The sequence below is a fragment of the Pristis pectinata genome, chromosome 10 (assembly GCF_009764475.1).
Source record: "Pristis pectinata isolate sPriPec2 chromosome 10, sPriPec2.1.pri, whole genome shotgun sequence".
NCBI classification, from domain to species: domain Eukaryota; kingdom Metazoa; phylum Chordata; class Chondrichthyes; order Rhinopristiformes; family Pristidae; genus Pristis; species Pristis pectinata.
Window position 1 is genome coordinate 63,637,954 of NC_067414.1, and position 20,572 is coordinate 63,658,525.

Below are 20,572 nucleotides of genomic sequence, written 5' to 3' on the forward strand. Positions count from 1 at the left end.
ACTGCCACAGGAGACAATGCGCAGAAACACTGGATCATTCTTTTTTATGTTTTCCAAATAAATTTTAATAGCATTGCAATCAGCTACATCTTCTGTTTAAAGCAAGTGCCAGAAAAGTAATTGGTTCATTGTGAAATAATCATAAGCTTCCATTATTCAATAAGTACTATGAAATTTTTGGATATTAAGGGAATTGTGGGATATGGGGTTAGGACAAGAAATCATGTGAAAGATCAGCCATGATCTTACTGAATGGCAGAGCAGGTCAAGGGGCCGAGTGGCCTTTTCCTGCTTCTATTTCTTATGGTCATGTATGTTCTTAAAGATAGATGAATTGTACTAACTGTTCCCTCAATTTTGCTTCAATTCACTTGGAGGCAAAGATTACCTACTTCAAACGATTGTGATGTATGATAAGTATAGGTTTGCAGAATATGTTGAACGTGCTTCGTTCTGAGGGAACAACTCTACATATCTGTAAAATTGTTGAAAAGATTAAAGGAGAGGAAGTAGCTCTAATAATTACTTATTCATCAAACAGTCATGGAAAATCTTCCTAGCACTTCCTTCCTTACTTTCTATACTTCTAAGAAGTAAAACTCTGTCACATGACATGGCCATGATAATGTCTGGCTGCCTCACCTGCACAATGGACTTAAATTATATCTCCCCATACACAGAGAGGTTGGAGGCTTCCGAGTTCTTGCCAGACATTTCCATCATTGATTAGTCTTTACACCACCTGAATGATGCTCAATGAAATGGGAACTTTTGCCTCTGACAGGAGCCAACAGAACCCTCTCTGGAATATTTTGCATTTTCATTAATTTTCTAAATATCTACAATATACAATGTAATTCTTTCAAATTACTGAAGTTTCTAGGGAGCCTGTAAATGAGTGAAGCAATCTGCTAGGCCAATCTCTCTTCCTGCCCATGTTATTGAAGTACCTTTTGCTGCTCTCATTGAAATATTTTCTGAGTCAAGTTCCTCTCCTGTTTCCAATGTCCATCTGCAGGCTTGGCCAGATCTTTCTTGTTCCCCATTACCAGTCTGGGGTCCTGGCTGAATAGCCTCCATCAACTTGAAAGGGCAGAGACAAAGCAAAAGAAAAGGGAAATTGAGATCCTGAAAGTGTGGTAAGAAACAGAGGAGTAGGAGACATCATGGAAGGGACAAATATACATATTCTCTCCGTGATCTGAGATATCAAGGTGACAGAAAAAACATTAAAAGGAGGGAAAAATAATAAAAGGAGGAAAATTGGTGTTATATTAAAGCATACTGTCAGACAGCTCCAGCCCACTTATACTAGCTGCCCCTCTGAGAAGTGCACTTAGCAGTCACTTATCACTCTTGGATTAGGTGGATATATTGCTGAACATCAGTATAGATAGAAGGAGCACATACCATGCACACGAGGTCTATTTATATCTTAATGGTGCATTTTGGGTGGTTTGTACCTTATGGGATCCAGATTTGCACACCTCTAGTGACTACCTGACTGAAACTGACAGATGCTACAACTGGCTATCCAAGGTCCCTGTCCACAGCTGTCACAGTACCATAAGTGAGCCGGTGAGAAACCATTTTTAGGCTGTTACTGTCCCACTTATGGCAGTTGGATCCACTGATCACTGGATACAGAATGAGTTAAATTGTGAAGTCTGCATGTCAGGGTTTATGGAGTTAATCTGAAGTAGGCGTGGTTTCCAGAAAATGATTGGAGGTGGAAACCATTATTTCACCAAATGCAGGATGTCAAGATAACAGATCAAAGAGCTCGAGTACAGGTTACTGACAGAAATTCATTATCCTAAGGAAGTCTAACTATTTTAAAAATCCAAAAGATGGAGAGCTGGATATGAGTATTGAACCTGGGGAAATCGCTAAGTTAGTGAAATTGCAGGTAGCCCATTACAGACTGTGCATCCACTGTGCAAGCCATTTTTTCCTCACAAACAAAATCAAATACCCTGAGCCAGTATAAGAAAATTAACAAAATTGGTCAGAATCTGACAGATATCATCTTATTCTTGAACAGCAGAAAGTTGTTTAGGTGCAGAATTTTAAAAGGACTCCAGGGATTGATGAGTTGATAAGCAACAATCTTGGCTTGGTAGCAACCACTGTTTGAGAACACATACACAGAGAGAGAGAGACACACACACACACACACACACACACAAACACACACACACAATTCTGTTGCAAATTACACTGGATGCCATCTTGGTGAAAGTATTAAGGCCTGTGAAAGTAACACTGATATATGTGGATGAGGCAGATCATGGTGTCAATACATAATGCTGATTTGTATAGCATGACCAGCAACTTACTGTGTTTCAATTTTCCAGCCATCACTCTCAGTTACCTTGTATAACTGGACACACATTAAGCAGCAACACTGTTTAAAGAATCATCAATAATGTGTTGGTCAGTTGCTGATCAAGTTCTTTTGACTGCTGATACAGTCTTGCAAGTGTTTGGTGTACTGAGAGTGGGAAGCAAGAGATGCTCTGTAATTCAGATGCGAATGTGAAGAGAAGATGGGGTGTGAGATGACAGTTATAAACAAAGATGCTGTCATGTGAGACATTTCAGCTTCATCACTGGTCACAGCATTAGCGATAGCTGTTCCTTTAATGCTTGGCACGATATCCCCATTCCATCATATCCACCAATCCCCAGGGTCTGGATCACAGGCTGCTATTGGTGGTAAGGATGGAGATTGCTGGGACTCTGATAATCATTTCAAAATCTTCTCTGGCCATAGGACAAATGCCATATAATGACTGGAGGACAGTGATTGTGGTACAGTTAACCAAGAAGAGCAGCAGGGAGAAGCCAGGTAATTAAAAGTTGGTAAGGGGAAATAATTGGGAAAAATTCTGAGGGACAGGAGAGGCAGGGATTGATCAAGGATAGTCAGCATGGCTTTGCTGAGGAGAAGTCTTGTCTGACTAATTTTTTTGAGGAGGTGACTAAGTGTGTTGATGAGGGTATTGCAGTTGATGTAGTCTACATGGACTTCACCAAGGCCTTTGACAAGATCCCGCATGGGGGACTGGTCAAAAAGATAGGAGCCCATGGAATCTTGGACAATGTAGCAAATTGGACCAAAAATTGGCTTGGTGATAGGAGGCAGGGTGTAATGGTTGAGGGTTGTTTTTGTGATTGGATGCCTGTGGCCAATGGTGTACCTTGCTTTTTGTTATATACATCAATGACCTGGATGTGAATGCAGGAGGTATGTTCGCAGATGACTGAAGATTGGTGATGATATGGATTAGTGAAGAAGGTAGTCTTTGACTAAATTGGTAAATTGGTTTACTATTGTCACATGTACCGAGATACAGTGAAAACTTTGTTTTGCATGCCACCCACATAGATCATTTCATTACAATATTACATTGAGGTAGTACAAGGGAAAACAATAACAGAATGCAGAATAAAGTGCTACAGTTACAGAGGAAGTGCAGTGCAGGTAGACAATAAGGTTCAAGGCCATGATGAGGTAGATTGTGAGGTCAAGAGTCCATTTTATCTTACTAGGGGAGCTGTCCTTGAGACTGCTGGTACATGCTTTCAGGCTTTTGTATCTTCTGCCCGATAGGAGGGGACAGAAAAGAGAATGTCCAGGGTGGGTGGGATCTTTGATTATGTTGGCTGCTTTACCGAGGCAGCGAAAAGTGTAGACAGAGTCCATGGAGGGGAGGCTGGTTTCCGTGATATACTGAGCTGTGTCCACAACCCTTTGCAGTTTCTTGCGCTCTCAGACAGAGCAGTTGTCATATCAAGTTGTGATGCTTTCTATGGTGCATTGATAAAAATTGGTGAGGGTCAAAGGGGACTTGCCAAATTTCTTTAGCTTCCTGAGGAAGGAGAGGTACTATTGTGCTTTCTTGACCACAGCGTCTATGTGGTTGGACCAGGAGACGCTACTGGTGATGTTCACTCCTAGGAACCAAGTTTTCAACCCTCTCAACCTCAGCACCATTGATTTAAACAGCAGCATGTGCACTGCTCTCCTTCCTGAAGTCAATGACTAGATCTGTAGTTTTGCTAACAGTGAGGGCAAGGTTGTTGTCATGACACCATGTCACTAGGCTCTCTATCTCCTTCCTATACTCTGACTCATTGTTATTTGAGATTCGGCCCACTACGTTGGTGTCATCTGCAAACTTGCAGATGGAGTTAGAGCAGAATCTGGCAACGCAGTCATGAGTGTATAGGGCGTAGAGTTGTGGGACACTAATGTTGAGGACAACCAGTTGATCATTCGGTAAGATAGACAGAGAAATGGCAGATGGAATTTAATCTGCTATTAAGTGTGAGGCATTACATTTTGGGAGGAGTAGCAAGGCTAGGATATACACAATGAATGGTAGGACCCTTAGAAGTACAGAGGATCCGTGAAGGTAGCAGCACAGATAGATACCTACAGGATACTTGCTTTCATAGCCAGGACATAGAATAAAAAAGCAGGGAAATTACTGTATAACTATATAAGACATTAGTTAGGTCACAGCAGGGAGTACTGAGTGAAGTTCTGGTCACCATACTACTAGAAGGAGACGATTGCACTGGAAGAGGTGCAGAGGAGATTCACCAGGATTCATCTGGGATGGACTGTTTCGGCTATGAGAGAGTAAATGTTTTGTTTTGGAGTAGACAAGGGTGCAGTTTGTCTTCAGTGAAGTATATAAAATTAGGAGGGGCATAGATACAGTATGATAGGTAGTAAGAAACTTTTTCCTTTAGCAGAGATCTCTATTAACAGAGAGCATAGATAAGGGGTAGGAGATTTTGAGGAGGTTTGAGAAGGAACTTTTTCATCCAGAGGGTGGTTGAAATCTGGAACATACTGCCTGAGAAGGTGATGCAGGCAGGAACTCTCATAACATTTAGTAGGTATTCAGATGAGCACCTGAAATGCCATGGCATTGAAGGCTACAGGTGAGTGCTGGGAAATGCAATTGGTTATAGGTAGGTGCTTGAAGGCTAGCACTGTCAGGGTGGGCTGAAGTACCTGCTTTCATGCTGTATGGCTTTTTGACTCTATATCCTCCATGAGGGCTTGGAAATATAAACCTGCCTGTGCCTTACCAGCTACTTTGTGCACTACTTTGCTTTGCAGGAGAAAGGGAAGTGCATTGCCAGGCCCCTTGCAACCTATAAATGGTTGGTGGAGTGTGCAGGTTGTGAGGTATGGACCTGAGCCTTGCCACAGCATTGTTTGTGAGGGTGGGATAAAACATAACTATGTTAGGTATAGGTCTCGATTGATAGAGATTGTTGGAGACTGATTTTGACCTGTTATGTGTGAATACTGAACTATTGGCACTTCATCCAGCTCCTCACGGCATGATTCTTGGCACTGATCTCCACAGGCATCTGGTCTCATTGCCTTGTGACCATGTATCCGGGGGCTTTCCTGTGATTACAGGAAACTTCTCCTTCCTTCTCCACCAAGACCCCCAGTGCAGTGCCTGAAAAATTTGAAGCTCCAGATGCTCACACACATTATACCTTTTGCATTGTTTTCAAGTTCAGATTCACTTCTTGCACAATGCCTGATCAAGAATAACGTGACTCCCCTTTGAAAGCTACAGACTTGGTTTAAGCAGTGCAGGCTGGCTTCAGAAAATCTAGAAAGCATCACTCTTGGGCCCCCTACTGAAGCATTCATGTGAAGGATATTGCAACACAGCAATCATTCTAATAAACTGGCACCACAAAGGCATTATGCTGCCTGCATTTTAATCAATGGGCATAGGTTAATTGTGCAAGGGAATCCCTACATCCATGTTCAGGAACTAGTGAACTAAATCTCATGAAGCTTCTCCAAGATTTGGTGGGTAAACAACTTCAAATTCAGTGTAACATTTTTAAGTTTTTGCAGAGACACTGAAACGTTCATATAATGAAAAGTAAAAGTGGCCCACCAGCACCAACACAGTTAGAGAAAGAAATCAAAACATCTGAGCAATGATAACTGGGGAAGTACACAAAAAGTGCTGGAGGAACTCAGCAAGTCAGGCAGCAGCTATGGAGGGAAATAAACAGTCGATGTTTAGGGAACAGACCCTTCATCAGGACTGGAAAAGAAGAGGGCAGAAGCCAGAATAATTTTGATTTTTTTTTGATTTCTGCTAAACCACACTTGTCAATTTCAAAACTATCATGAAGAATGTCTTTATACCACATTTGAGAAATTCAAGGACTAATTAAATCAAGTTTAAAAAATCCATAACAAATCACAACGGAGAGACTCTTTAAATCTGCATATGTTGTGTTGCATCAACCACTTGTCAAATGTAACAGTTAAGATATATGCTTGATGTAGTTCATACCTATTATATACCAATAAAAATCCTTTACATTTTTCAAAGACAGCATAATGATATACTTAATGGTGAACTGCAGTCCAATTTGACAGAATGTCACATTAATCAAAATTTCTTTCAGACTGTTCACAAAAACCTACAAGCAGCATTGCTGAGGTCAGGGCACTTACCCATCATTTCTCTGGATACTGTAAAACCACATGTGTGCTTCTCCACCCTTCCTGTGGGTGAAGTGATGAACATTTCACTGAGATGGGGACAAATATAAATTGACAATTTGATTTATTCCACTAAAAAGTGGAGCAATGAGAATAACAAATACAATGAATTCCAGCTTATTTCCAGCCTAGTTGCTGCTCATGCCCCGCTCTGGCCTTGTGAAATAACTGAGGCAGTGATGCCAGACTTAGGCGGTGTATGGCCACAAAGATTTAATGCAACTGTGCCATTAGCTTGGGGCTATCAGATGGCAAGGGCTAAGTTGACCGACCCAGCACTATTGTTTCTGTTATTGGGCTCAATAAGTACATGCTTATAATCCTTCTGAACATGGTCAGTATAACCTCAAGGACAACCATCTCCTTGTTAATCTGTTCTAGATCTTTCAATCTGAAAATTATTATTATCTCCTTTGTTTCCTAGCTAGGTAGGAAACTGCGTATTGACCAATGACCCTCTTTCAACTCCCTGCGCCTGGGGATTGGTACTGTTAAATGAGCTGCTATTCTTCTTGGATATGGGGTTGCTGTAACTAACTCTACTGACACAACTGGATGGGGCCATGCTATTAACATGGACGTGAATACTTATAGGACTGTCGAAAAGACTTTAATTTTTCAAGCTGAAGTGAAAGTTAGGGTGCAATTCTTCATTCACCAGTTTGTCTAAGATGATTATATACAGCAGTGGGACTGTGGTCTATGTGACCTCAGTGAGTGGCGTGTGCTTGCTGCTCTCTCACACCAGCTCAGTTACAGCAGCACTTGGCCCAAGAAGATGGTTTTGAATTAGCACATCCTGCACAATGTCAATTTCAAAACTATCATGAAGAATGTCTTTATACCACATTTGAGAAATTCAAGGACCAATTAAATCAAGGTTAAAAAATCCACAACAAATCACAACGGAGAGACTCTTTAAATCTGCATATGTTGTGTTGCATCAACCACTTGTCAAATGTAACAATTAAGATATATGCTTGATGTACTTTATACTCCCCTTCAATATGGCCAGACATACCCCAGAATTGCTTTGACATTACCAGGCTAAACCGGTTGTCAAAACTTTTAAAACACTTTGGATGTCAGTCAACATTGGACATTCAAAGATGTTGATAAATAAACAAACGTGATAAATATGATTAATTAATGATAATTAATCAACCATTGAAAATTAAATTAAAAAAGAAATTGAGAGTTTTGATAAGAATTTAAAAGAGTTTGAAAACATTTAAATAAGTAATTTATGTTAATTAAATGATTTTAAAATAAACTTTGTTAATTTAAAAATGCAAATCACCTTAAAATTTCCTATCCCCCTTAGAATCATTCCTGTCCATTGAAATGACCAGAGTCACAGATCTTGAAACAGGTTTTGTTGGACCTTTTCCCAGCAGTTGCTTTAGGAAGCTGATATTCCACAAGGGACTTCATGTGGTGTCCAAACCTGGGTGCAATTGAAATGACAGCAGTAATAATATGTCAGGAGATTTGGGACATGTATTGGTATTTATTTATTATTGTCACTTGTACCGAGGTACAGTGAAGAACCTGTCTTGCATACTGTTGGTACAGATCAATTCATCACACAGTGCATTGAGGTAGTACAGGGTAAAAACAATAACAGAATACAGAGTAAAGTGTCACAGCTACAGAGGAAGTGCAGTGCAGGTAGACCATAAGGTGCAAGGTCATAACAAGTTAGATTGTGAGGTCAAGAGTCCATCTCATCGTATAAGGGAACCATTCAATGGTCTTATAACAGTGAGACAGAAGCTGTTCTTGAGCTTGGCGGTATGTGCCCTCAGGCTCCTGTATCTTCTGCCTGATGGGAGGAGGGAGAAGAGAGAATGACCCACGTGGGTGGTGTCTTTGATTATGCTGGCTGCTTCACCAAGGCAGTGAGAGGTATAGACGGAGTTCTGGAGGGGAGGCTGGTTTCTGTGATGTGCTGGGCTGTGTCCACAACTCTCTGCATTTTCTTGCAGTCCTGGCAGAGCAGTTGCCATACCAAACCATGATGCATCCAGATAGTGTGCTAGCACATGTGGTCTTCAGAAGTGATTCAGATTGTTGAATCAGACCTCCCCCCAGAAAAGTTGTGAAGCACCACTTTAAACCTAAACCACATGTATCAGCAAGCAGATGGTCTGCAGCATTAATCTCTTGCGAGCTAAATTTAATTTAACAGGAATGACAGTAACCTTTCAAGTGAAATCATCAAAAATCCAGAGGTGAAAATTAGATCACTGTTCATTATTGTTCTGTGGCGATGTTTATAGATAAACAAGTGTACTTTCTGATTTTATGTCCTCAGTATATTTTGCCCATCAGAAATCAATTTACATTGCATCAACAAAATGGGCACAAGATTTATTGAGGCAAGATTTCTCAACTTTGGGAGGAGTAAATATCCAGGAAACTTGGAAATTTGTGTTCAATGACTTGGAGTTTTAACGAAATACCTGTCTGAATGTTATCCTTATTTGCTACCTAATTGCAGAACGGACCGCACCAAAGAACGGTTAAGTTTGGGAGTGCTGGGGGTTCAGATAGTGAGTGGGTTGAGGGGGACTGATTACAATATTTAGACGTTTGGAAGTGATTGCATGGGGGTTGGGAGAGACTGAAGGCAGAGATTGGGAGGGGTCAGGAAGTAGAAGGAAGAGATGGGTGGATGGGGAGCATCAGTGAGAGATTGAAAGCAGTCAGAGACTTGAGAGTCAGAGTTCATTGAGTTAGAGATGGCATCTGGGATGGGACCCAGAGCGCAGCTGGAAGGTAATATTTATGGGGATGCCCTGGTGGGAAATTTAGTTAAGATGACTGGGCTAGGAGGAAAATGTTCCTGTTCTTCCTGGGCCATATGGAGTCCATTTCCATTTACCTGTTTGGTTACCCAACACCTCTGAAACTCCAGGCAATAGTAGTTTTAAAAAAAAGATTAAAATTAAGACATGCTGCCTCAAAATATTTGCACAGCCACCAACCTCCCGTGAACGGATTGGTTACTGTCTCTAGTCTTGTGTCTGGGCATCTTCAAGTGCTTTAACATTTAGCTTTCCAAATGACGAAAGTACATTAGATTTATTGGGGGAAGGTGGGTCTGTGGGTGTTGGGAATAGTCTTTTCCCCATTGTTTGCAAGGTTTCTTCAGAGCTTTATGGCATGGACTCACAGATCATCCTCAATAAAACACAGAGCAGCATTTTGCTTTTTAGTTCTGCATGGATCAGAGGCCACCTAAAAATAAAACAAAACTGTAGAGTAATGAAATTCACTTGCACGGCTGCAGAGATTGTAGTTTAGTGCAGAATCTGAAGATGAGCTAGAATTTCAATCTGGCCAAATTGCTTAGGAAAACTCAAACCATTTGAGTGTCGATTCCCTTGTCCAGCTTAAACAGTATTCAATCAACAGCTTGACAAAGTGTCCAAAAAACCCTCTATATACACTGGAACTGCTGAGACGAGGCATTGGTCCTATTAGGGACTTATTAAAAGCTCCAAGATTAATAAATGCAAAAGTTATCATTCTGAGTGTGACTGAGAACCATAGCAAGGGGCCATGCCATTGCAAAGTGACATTTTTATAAATGTTGGTGTTTGGTCTGATCTGTGCCATTTTCTACAAGCTCCTTGGGCCAATGCTTCATTGATCCCAGTATTCTTTTGGAGGAGAGGGACAGCTGCTAATCCCTTGTGCACTATTAAACGTGGCTGTGATGGTAGCAAGCTGGCTTGCATGAGAGCAGTCTGACCCTCCACTGCAGCACTTAAACCTTATGCTGCAACAGAAGCTAAGACATTGGCCATCAGATGGTGAATAATTATTTGATTTGCAAGTGTTGAAACAAAGCTGGCACTGCATCCATGCAGGAAAATATAGCCTCCGTGCAATGCCCTGTGCCAAGTTGGTGCTGGAGTCCTTGCTTCTTGACAATGAATGCAGACTTTTTTAGGACATATTTCCCAGAGCACCATGAATTTTATTGTGTATGCCTATCAACATTCTTCTGTAGCCTAACCCTTCAAAAAGGCATTAGCTAAGTTATGTAAAAAAAAACTGGTGTGCAACCTGGACAAGCACCTGCAGTGCTCTTGTTCTCTTGCTGCAACCCACTTGTGGTTGGTATCTAAGCATATGCAGTTGCCATCTGCAATCTATCCTCTAAATTACACTCACTGCCAGTATCTGACAATTGCAGGTGTGAAATTAAGTGAGTCTGTCTTCCTGTTGTTGCAAATGGCCAACTTACATTTCTTAGTTTTCTGAAAGGAGAGAGGCATAAGGATAAGATTTGTTGAGGACAGTTGCAGGGAAATGGGGTAGGGAGTAGAAGATGCATTTTTAATAACCTGCAGTTTGGAAAGCAGAAGAGATCACTGGGCCAGGAGGGAGTGAGGAAACTGTCTTCAACTGATCCAACACAGCTGTTGGCCATGAAATCAGTAATTCCTATCCTAATAATGATCTCCCCTGGATGATTAAAGCATGCAGGTGTGTCTATCCTCTTTTGGTTTACTCTTGTTGTCTCAGGTTGTGCACCATTCTTCCCTCTGTGGCAGAGGAAAGCATCTCCTGATGTCTATTTAGCTGATTGGATGTCATGGCTGAATAGCTGGCTGTATGTGCAAGCTGTAAAATGTGGATACGACATTTGAACAGTGTTACCTGCAGGGCAGTGAGGTGAACCATACAGACATTTTATACAAGTCCTGGGTGAAAGGGCTGAGGTAAGTTGAGTAGTACCAGTCCATTAGTGCAGTTGGTAGGATATGACATTTGGACATCCATTTGCTGACCTCGACCTCTTCTAAGAGGTTGTTGAAATTCTTGCAACAGTGGATCCAGGCCCTTTAAATTTGACTAGTGGCATTAAATGTCAGAGCTATCATCTCCCATTGCCTTCTGAGTATATGTATGGAGGGCCCTCTGCAGATACAGGGCACCTTTTCTCCACTCTGTCACTACTACCAAGGCCTCCAGTTTGAATACCTTGGTGAAAACCACTTGCTCTCACATTGTGCCATCCTTTACTGTTTCCTGGTCAGATTCACTTCCTGGACAGCTGCCCACACTATTGCAGCTATAATGCAGTTCCCTCAAGGTACTCAAGCCTTGCTCTAAGCCAGCTATAACTGATGTTGGCCCCTCATTGCACAAGGTGGTGTGCTGCCTCTTTGCCAGAAATAGATCCCTTATTGTGATGCCTGCATCCATTTTTGTGAGCTACCAAATTTAATCACACTTTTCACTCTAATGTTGGCTTGCCCCTTAAGGGAGAACCTGGTTTGCTGCCCAATGTTTACAAAGCAGAAATTGTGTTAAAATGAATGGAAAACCTGTGAACAAAGAGGGCTGTATTTTAAAATAATATGAAAACTCAGAAACTAAAAAAAATATTTTTATCCAGACATTATAATCTTCCTCCAAGCATTTTCTTCAATTATTTAATTTCCAAAACTGAAACTAAATTTGTCCTCTCTACCGATTTCAAAGGGTCTGTTTTTGATACCTGATAGTAAGTGAAACCACAATTTTGGTCTGGTGGAAGACATGTACATCGCACAGGAACTAAACATTTAAGAGGATTAATTTTGATTTTAGATGATAGATGGGCAATATTAGTTCATTTGTGCTGCACATACCTTTCTCGATTTTCATTTCTAGTGTGATTGTCATGCTTTGTAATATTATTTTGAATCAAAATTTATCATAAAATTGTTGTTGTTGTAGCAAATATAGGACAGCTATGTTCAATTTTGCTGATGGGGATTATACCAAATGTTGTCACTAGGTGGAACAAGGACCAATAGCAATTTAACTTTGATTGCTGCTTTCATTAAGGTTTTCTTCCCTTTTAAGGTTCAAGACATGAATGCCAGGTGTATGTTTGTCTTATCTTTACAAGAACTAAATGATATACATTTGCCTTCAACACGCTCACACAACATTTCATCATAAGGTCAGCATGGAATTTGGTTTTGAATTTACAGTATGTTTCCAGCAAGTGTGGATCTTTCTAATAAATGAATGGAAAATATGAAAGTAAAAAAATAAGGATTTTATGCATTTTCTGACTGAATGAAAATTACAGAGGGTGTTGCTGCTGATTTGAACATACTACGCTGTGCGGATTCTCTTCTCCCCACCCTTTACATATGTCCTATATGTTCCTGTGCTGGTGGAAAAATGAACAAACATCATCTCATCTAACTAGCAAGGAGCAGTGTATAGGGAGAAGGGTGTCATTTTTAGGTTGGCAACCTGTAATTAGTGGGGTGCTACTGGGGTCACTGCTGGGGTGGTAGCTGTTTATAATGTATATTAATGATTTTAGATGAAGGAAGTGTATGTTCTTCAGCCAAATTTACGGATTATATAAAATGGAGAGGTGCTAGGGGAAGACAAGTTGTGAGAAGGATCCAAAAAAATTTACAGAGAAATATTGTTAGGTTAAGTGAGTGGGCAAAAAATTGGCAGATGAAATATGGATGCAAGGAAAGCGCGCTTTACTTTCTTAGAAGCTTAAGGAGGTTCAGCTTCTCACTGAACACTCTCACAAACTTCGACAGATGTACTGTTGAAAGTATCCTGACTGGTTGCATCATGGTCTGGAATTGCAATTCAAATGCACAGGAACACAAGAAGCTGCAGAGAGAAGTGGACTCTGCCCAATACATCACTGGCATATCCCTCCCCACCATCGGTGGTATCTACATGAGGTGTTGCCTCAAGAAGGCAACATCTATCATCAAAGATCTCCACTAACCAGGCCATGCCATCTTCTTGCAGCTATCACCCGGCAGAAGGTACAGAAGCCTGAAGTCCCACACTACCAGGTTCAAGAACAGCTACTTCCCTTCAACCATTCGGTTCTTGAACCAACCTGCACAACCTTCAGTATAGCAACACATAACCACTTTGCACCACTTTATTTTTCTTCTGACTGTGTGCCTTTTTTTTAAATAATTTTGTATAATTTATGCTTCATTTATGTTTTTTCTTGTAAATGTGTCTGCTGCAAGTAAGTTTTGCATTGCTCCTATGCATACATGTATTTGTGCATATGATAATAATCTCGACTTTGACTTTGATGATATGGGAAAATGTGAAGTTGCTCACTTTGGAAGGAAGAATGTATTAGAACAGAAACCTGAATCACAGAGAGATTTGGGGGCCCTTGTGCATGAAGCACTGAAAACTAGCATACAGGTGCAACAGGAAATCAGGAATGCTAACGGAATACTGGCTTCTATTTTGGGGAGGGGTTGAAGTATAAGAGTAAGGAAATCCTAGCTCAGTTGTACAAGGCATTGTTGAAATCACATTGAGGGGTTGTGTGCAGCTTTGGTCCCCTTATTTGAGGGAAGATATATTATCATTAGATGAATTCAAAGAAGGTTCACTAGGATGATCCCTTGTCTTATGAGGAAAAGTTCAAAAGGTTGGGTCTGTACTCAATACAGATTAGGAGAGGCAATTTTATTAAAACATGTAAGATTCTTAGGAGCTCGATAGGGTAAATATTGGAGGATGTTTGTCTTTGTGGAGAGACTGGGATAAGGCACCAGAGTCCCCGAATAAGGGGACTCCCATTTGAGATGACGAAAGTATTTCTTCTCTGAAAGGGTTGCGAGTCTTTGAAATTCCATGCCTGAGAAAGCAGTGGAGGCTGAATTCTTGAATATATTCAAAGCCGCGAGATAGAATTTTAATCAAGGATCATTGGAATAGGGTGGGAAAGTGATCAAGGAATGTTAGATCAACCATGATCTTATTGAATGATGGAGCAGGCCAAGGGTTGAATGGCCTACTCCCGCTCCTGTTTCTTAAGTCTTGTGCTTTAGAACTGGGCAAAGATAAATATTTTGCTCTCTGAGAAGAAATAACACTAATATTTAATTTAACAGTAAACAATTAAAAAGACAACTCAGATTCAAGACTCTTAAAAGAGGCTAAAAATCCCAAAAGTGTTACCAATGTGATAAAGAAGGAACATAAGAAGTCTATAAAAATAAGCCTTTCGGTATGCTTGTGGCGACCTCATTTCTACATTTACTTTAGCATTAGTTTTTGAATTACCTCAGTTTGCACTACTATATTTCTTTGCACCTTTCTGTCATTGTTTTTGTGCTCATTGCTGTATTTAATGTTCTATTTATTATTATCATGTACACTGTTTACTCTGAGCTTCACATGAGCAAGGAAGTTCATCGTACCCTGATGTATATGACAATAAACTAATCTGACTCTGAACCTGAATTCCTGCCAGATCACTGCTCTCCTCGATTTCATGAATCTGGTAGGTCCTTGCCTTGAAATATACTCAACCGGTGAACATTTATAGATATCTGGCATAGAGAATTCCAAGGATTTACATCTCAATGTGAAAAGAATTTTCTCTTCATTTCATCCCTAAATAGTCAATCCCTTAGTTTGAGACTGCGATTCCCCCTATGTGGCAGTGATTAACATCATCCCAGCATCTGCCTTGCTAATCCTCCTTAAAAATTATCTATATTTTAATGTGGTCACCTCTCATTCTTCTGATTTCTTGGGAATACAGGCTTTGTCATGATACAAACCCTACATCCTAGAAATCAATCTGGCGAACCTTCCTCAAACTTCCTCCAAAGCAAGTAATTCCTTCCACAGGAAGGAGACCAAAACTGTAGGACATCCATCTTTCTTCAATGAAGTTCCAACAGATCATGGCAGTGATTAGAGCTAAAATTTCTTCTCAACTGTTAATAGCATCTTTTTTTAGGTTAAAGATTACTGAAGTAATCATTGAACTGGTCTTTAAAACGTATTTGCTGATATTACATATAATTACTGGCCTGCCTAGTTGAAACTAGGCTTCAAAATAACTTTTAAATATGTCGATTTGGTTTCATTTGGGGCAAGAAATGTCAAGTAAGTCTAAGTGGTGTATGTGTGCACTCACTTTGGCAAATTGAATTCTTGCAATGTTTCATCTGCACTGACAAAACAGGGATAAGTAGTATCACTTTTAAGGAGGTTTAGAAAGAAAACAGAAAAAAATGAAATGCAAAGAAATTGAGAATAAAGAGTGCAAGAAAATGAAAATTCTGCATGCAAACTGAATGTTAAGCCACAAGTAACAGAGAAATTATAAATACTTTAAAATGACAGGCAAAATACTGCTGATGCCTTAAGTCTGAAATATGCTGGGAATACTCAGCAGATCAGGCAGCATCTGTGGAGAGTTCATAGATGTTGCCTGATTTGCTGAGAGGTTTCCAGCATTTTCTGCTTCTATTTAAAACAATTGTTGGCATGTGAGGATGTCACCAATACACATGGCTACACTTGGTGCATTAAATCTGTGGAAATTTTGTTCCTCTAAATCAATGAATTATTATGACCGAAGGAACCCATTTGGCCCATTGAGCTCAGGCCAACTTCTTATATCACTCAATCTTGTCAATCCCATTCTCCAGCTTTTACCCCATAGACCTACAAATTACTTTCCCTTAAGTGTGTATCTAATTTCCTTTTCAGAACTTTAATTGACCCTGTTTCCACCACCCATCACTTGTTATCCTTTCAGTATTATTAATGCAGAAGATGCATAACTAAGTTAAAATATGCTCTTACTTGGCACTTAGATAATTCTTAAGGAGTTCCTGTTGTCTGGTTTCTTTAATGTTCATCATTGCTACTATGCCAGGGACTCCTAATACCCAACAGCAACTGATATCAGAAAGGGAAAATTTTTGCCACCAAGATAGTTAGATCTTTGAGAGGAACCCTCCTTGAGGTCCTCGTGTTACAAGCAAGTTAAAAAGTTATAGAGATCTTCAAAAGGCTTGGGAATTAATAACGACAAAATCATTAATTGGATCTTCACTTCCACAACTCGCTTACTCCTTTATTCCAGAAAATAACCAAATCTAAGTGCCAGATCTACATAATTTCAAAGAAACTAATGATTTATGAGAAATATCTATACACAAAGAGTAATACAGCACAGAAATAGGGCCTTCAGCCCAACTCATTTATGTCAATCAAGGTGACCACCTAAGTTAATCCCATTTGTCTGTGTTTGACCTGTATACCTCCAAACCTTCCCTATCCATATACTTATCCAAATGTCTCTTAAACGTTGTTATTGTACCTGCCTAAACTACTTTCTCTGGCAGCTCGTTCCATATACACACCACCCTCTGCCTGGAAAAGATGTCACTCAGGTCCATTTAAAATTTTTCCCCTCTCACCTTCAACCTATGCTCTCTAATTTTTGGTTCCATTCCCTGGGAAAAAAACTGTGGGCATTCACCCTATCTATGACCCTCATGATTTTATTCACCTCTATAAGGTCACCCCTTAGTGTCCTATGCTCTAAGGAATAAAGTCCTAGCCTGCCCAACCTCTCCCTGCAACTCAGGCCCTTGAGTCCTGGCAACATTCTCCTAAATCCTCTTTGTACTCTTTCCAGCTTAATGACATCCTTCTTATAACAAGGTGACCAAAACTGTACACAATACTCCAGGTGTGACCTCACCAACATCTTGTACAACTGCAACATAACATCCTAACTCCTATACGCAATGCCCTGACTGATGAAGGCCGGAACGCCAAACTCCTTCTTCACCATCCTGTCTATCTGTGAAGTCACTTTGAGTGAACTTTATACCTGTACTCCTAGGTCCCTCAGTTCCACAACACTCCCAGGGTGTTACCATTCACTGTATAAGTCCTACATATGATTTTATATGGCAGATCTGAACGCACAAGAAACACAAAGTCTCACATTTTGTTTTAAAGCGAGTTCAGCTTGATAAGTGATAAGTGACATAATTCATATGACAGTTCTTCAGTGGACTGGGAAGGCAATGTTGCTACAGTGGTTTGGGAAGGCAGTGTGTCACAACAAAACCAGTTCTCCCATTTCATCAGACACCATAGCCTCAATTCAGTAGATGGGTGGAGAAATAATCAGTTCATCAGGAATACCTTAAATATATTTCAGTTGAAAATTATGCAGGTTTTCTCTTTGTGCTTTAACAGCTGATCATCCATGTTAAAATAGTTTAGAATGAATAAACAGTGATTACTGTAAAGTCTCTTCAATTCTAACTATTTAGCTTCTCAGTTCCATAATGAAATCTGATATATGCTGGGATAAATAAATGGTAAGATTGTTTTAAAAGCAGTCAGGAGAAAAGATATCAGTCAGGAGTAATTAGTACAAGAGAAATTTGGAGAAATCTGGATGAGGAAAGCTGCTAGGATTGGTTGTTGGTGTGTGATCTGTGGTCAAGGAGTGTGATTGATCAGTAAGGAGGTGGAGTTGGGTTCCCAGTACAATGTTGGGATCTAGTCTGGCAGGTTTCCTACAGGTAGTGAGGAGATAGTCTCACAGGTACTGTGAAAGTCTCCTTCTTTGTATGGCTGATTTGGAACAACTAGAAATCCAGTTTAAGAGATAGCAGTTATGTCACTTACAGTTAAGCAGTCTAATGCTCTGGGAGAAGAGTGTATGTTTCATAACGTGACTGTCAAATTTGTATAGAGGGCAGGGTTTTGTTATGCAGTCAACAGTTTAATCAGTATTGATGCAATTACACTCTGCAGGTCTCCTGATACGCCATTTTGTTTTATTTATTCATCTCTCAGCATTTAACCTCCATCTCTAATTGCTCTTAAGGAGGTAGGGGTAAGCCATCTTCTTGAACTGCTATTCCTTATGACGAAGATATTTCCACAATGCTGTTGGATAGGAACTTTCAGGATTTACAGCTGGAAAGGATGAAGGGAATTACGCTCCATTTCGGAGTCAGGATTTGGGCATTGTGACCAGAGAGGTCATATTCCATTCATATATGATTTATAGCCTTCCATATTTTATGCAAAGTGGTTCTATTGTTGGGTCAGAAATTAGATGTTTATTTCGGATGGTGGTTTCATTCTATACTTCCCTCCAAACTGCTGCAGTGCTGTGTTCCTCATGGGTGAGAGTACAAAGCTCTCCATCAGACCAAACAGTGAGTAAGGAAATTAGTTAAATCACTCATGCAGGCAACCTTGCTAAATGCAGCCTCGCTGTGATGAATCTCTGGAGGAGCAATATTGCCTGTCACTGGTGATCCAACAGTAAAGCCTCCTGGTTTCCCCACATTGCATCAAATATGGAAGGCTATGAATGATATACTTTTCCAATGAGAGGATGCATTGTGGAATTTAACTGGACATTCACAAATCTGGTAGTAATGCAAGCACCCCAGACAGGGAACAGTACATGGCCAAGCTTACTTTGACAGGTTCCACACCATGTTCCCCCATCAACTGAGCTTTGCAGTTATTTTTCAAAGATGGTTAAGAAAGGCCAAGACTTAGTTGAGTGTCTCATCTACATAGGTTGGACTTGGATTACTTTGTATTTTTTGCCACAGAAGGTTAGGTTGAGATGAACATGGGTTTGCGGTTTTGAGGTGAAAGGCTGAAACAATCAATTTAGCCGGATCGGGCTGCAATCTCCCCTTGCAGAAATACTCTGCAGTTATTGACAGATCCAACATCAATTTGTTCTTTATCACTTTTAGTCTTATCTTCTGTAGTTAACACCAGGTCATCAGCATATTCAAACTTCCTGAGAATCAGCAGGCAGACCACATAAATAAAAAGAGTTGGACAATAAATGTGGCACCAATCTTAAGAGTGAAGCCAGTCTTGAAATTCATGAAAACGGCAAGGTACTTCTTCTACATGCGTGACCTATGATGCAGGCATCAATGAAAATTGCAAAACTGGCATCATTCATGTGCTGGACGTAATAATCATGTCCATTTATGTCTATGAATTAGTGTGTCAGATGTATCGCAGAACAGAAAGGAAAATCAGACTTCACAATCCACATAACAATCTCTGATCTTCAATTGTTTTATTTTTTGTAGAAATTTAATTAATGATAGTGTATTAGAGGCAAAGAACTGATGTAGTTGTCCCTCAAAATTTTGCTTCAACCCAAAAGAGTAGAAGGAGAAACAGTGGCAAAGTTTCACACAATTCCTCCTGACTGTAGTTGTCTTTTTTAGAAAGCTGATGGCTGGAGTTGGTCCTTTTTGTTCTGTTACACTGTAAGTTGTGCCAATTGATGAGGAATTCCATTAAAAATTACATTCATGGACTGGAGGGAAAATGAAAACTACATTTCTTGTCTTGGAGCTTTAATCTGTGTGGTGAGTTTTGAACTTATTTTCACTGGATAAAGATGGAAAGGACATTTTATAAATCATCATAACTCTATTAAAGAGTACGTGATTTAGATTCAAGCAGACTTTTTGATGTGGGTTGTCAGTACAAAAATCTTTTCCTCATCCACAGAATATCAGAAGAATGCATGCAAAGATCTGAACTCACTACATTGGATCATTATTACAGGCCTCTACAGTACTGGTCTATGAACATGATTGCACTACCATATCCTTTTTGTGGATCATGGAACTTTTACTGATAACTTTCTTTCGTAAGATTAAACAGGTGAGGTTGCAGGTAACTTTGCAAAAATAAATAACTAACAAGAGTTCTGCATGGTAGGCTTCTTCAGAAGGTCAGAGGCCAAGGGATCCGGGGAAGCTCGGCTGTGTGGATTCAAAATTGGCTTGCCCGTAGAAAGCAGAGGGTTGTGGTGGACGGAGTGCATTTGGATTGGAGGGCTGTGACTAGTGGGGTCCCACAGGGATCGGTTCTGGGACCTCTACTTTTTGTGATATTTATTAACGACTTAGATGAGGGGGTGGAAGGCTGGGTTGGCAAGTTTGCAGATGACACAAAGATCGGTGGTGTTGTGGATAGTGTGGAGGCTGTCGAAGCTTGCAGAGGGATATTGATAGGATGCAGAGCTGGGCTGAGAAGTGGCAGATTGAGTTCAATCCAGAGAAGTGTGAGGTAGTACACTTTGGAAGGACAAACTCCAAGGCGGAGTACTAGGTAAATGGCAGGATTCTGGGCAGTGTAGGGGAGCAGAGGGAT

At 40.3% G+C, this 20,572-nt stretch overlaps 1 protein-coding gene across 3 annotated transcripts in view; it reads right to left on the reverse strand.

The window, feature by feature from the left end:
- The window catches only part of ldah (lipid droplet associated hydrolase), a 230,683-nt gene that overhangs the window by 43,644 nt on the left and 166,467 nt on the right, over nt 1-20,572 (reverse strand). The window lies entirely within an intron of this gene.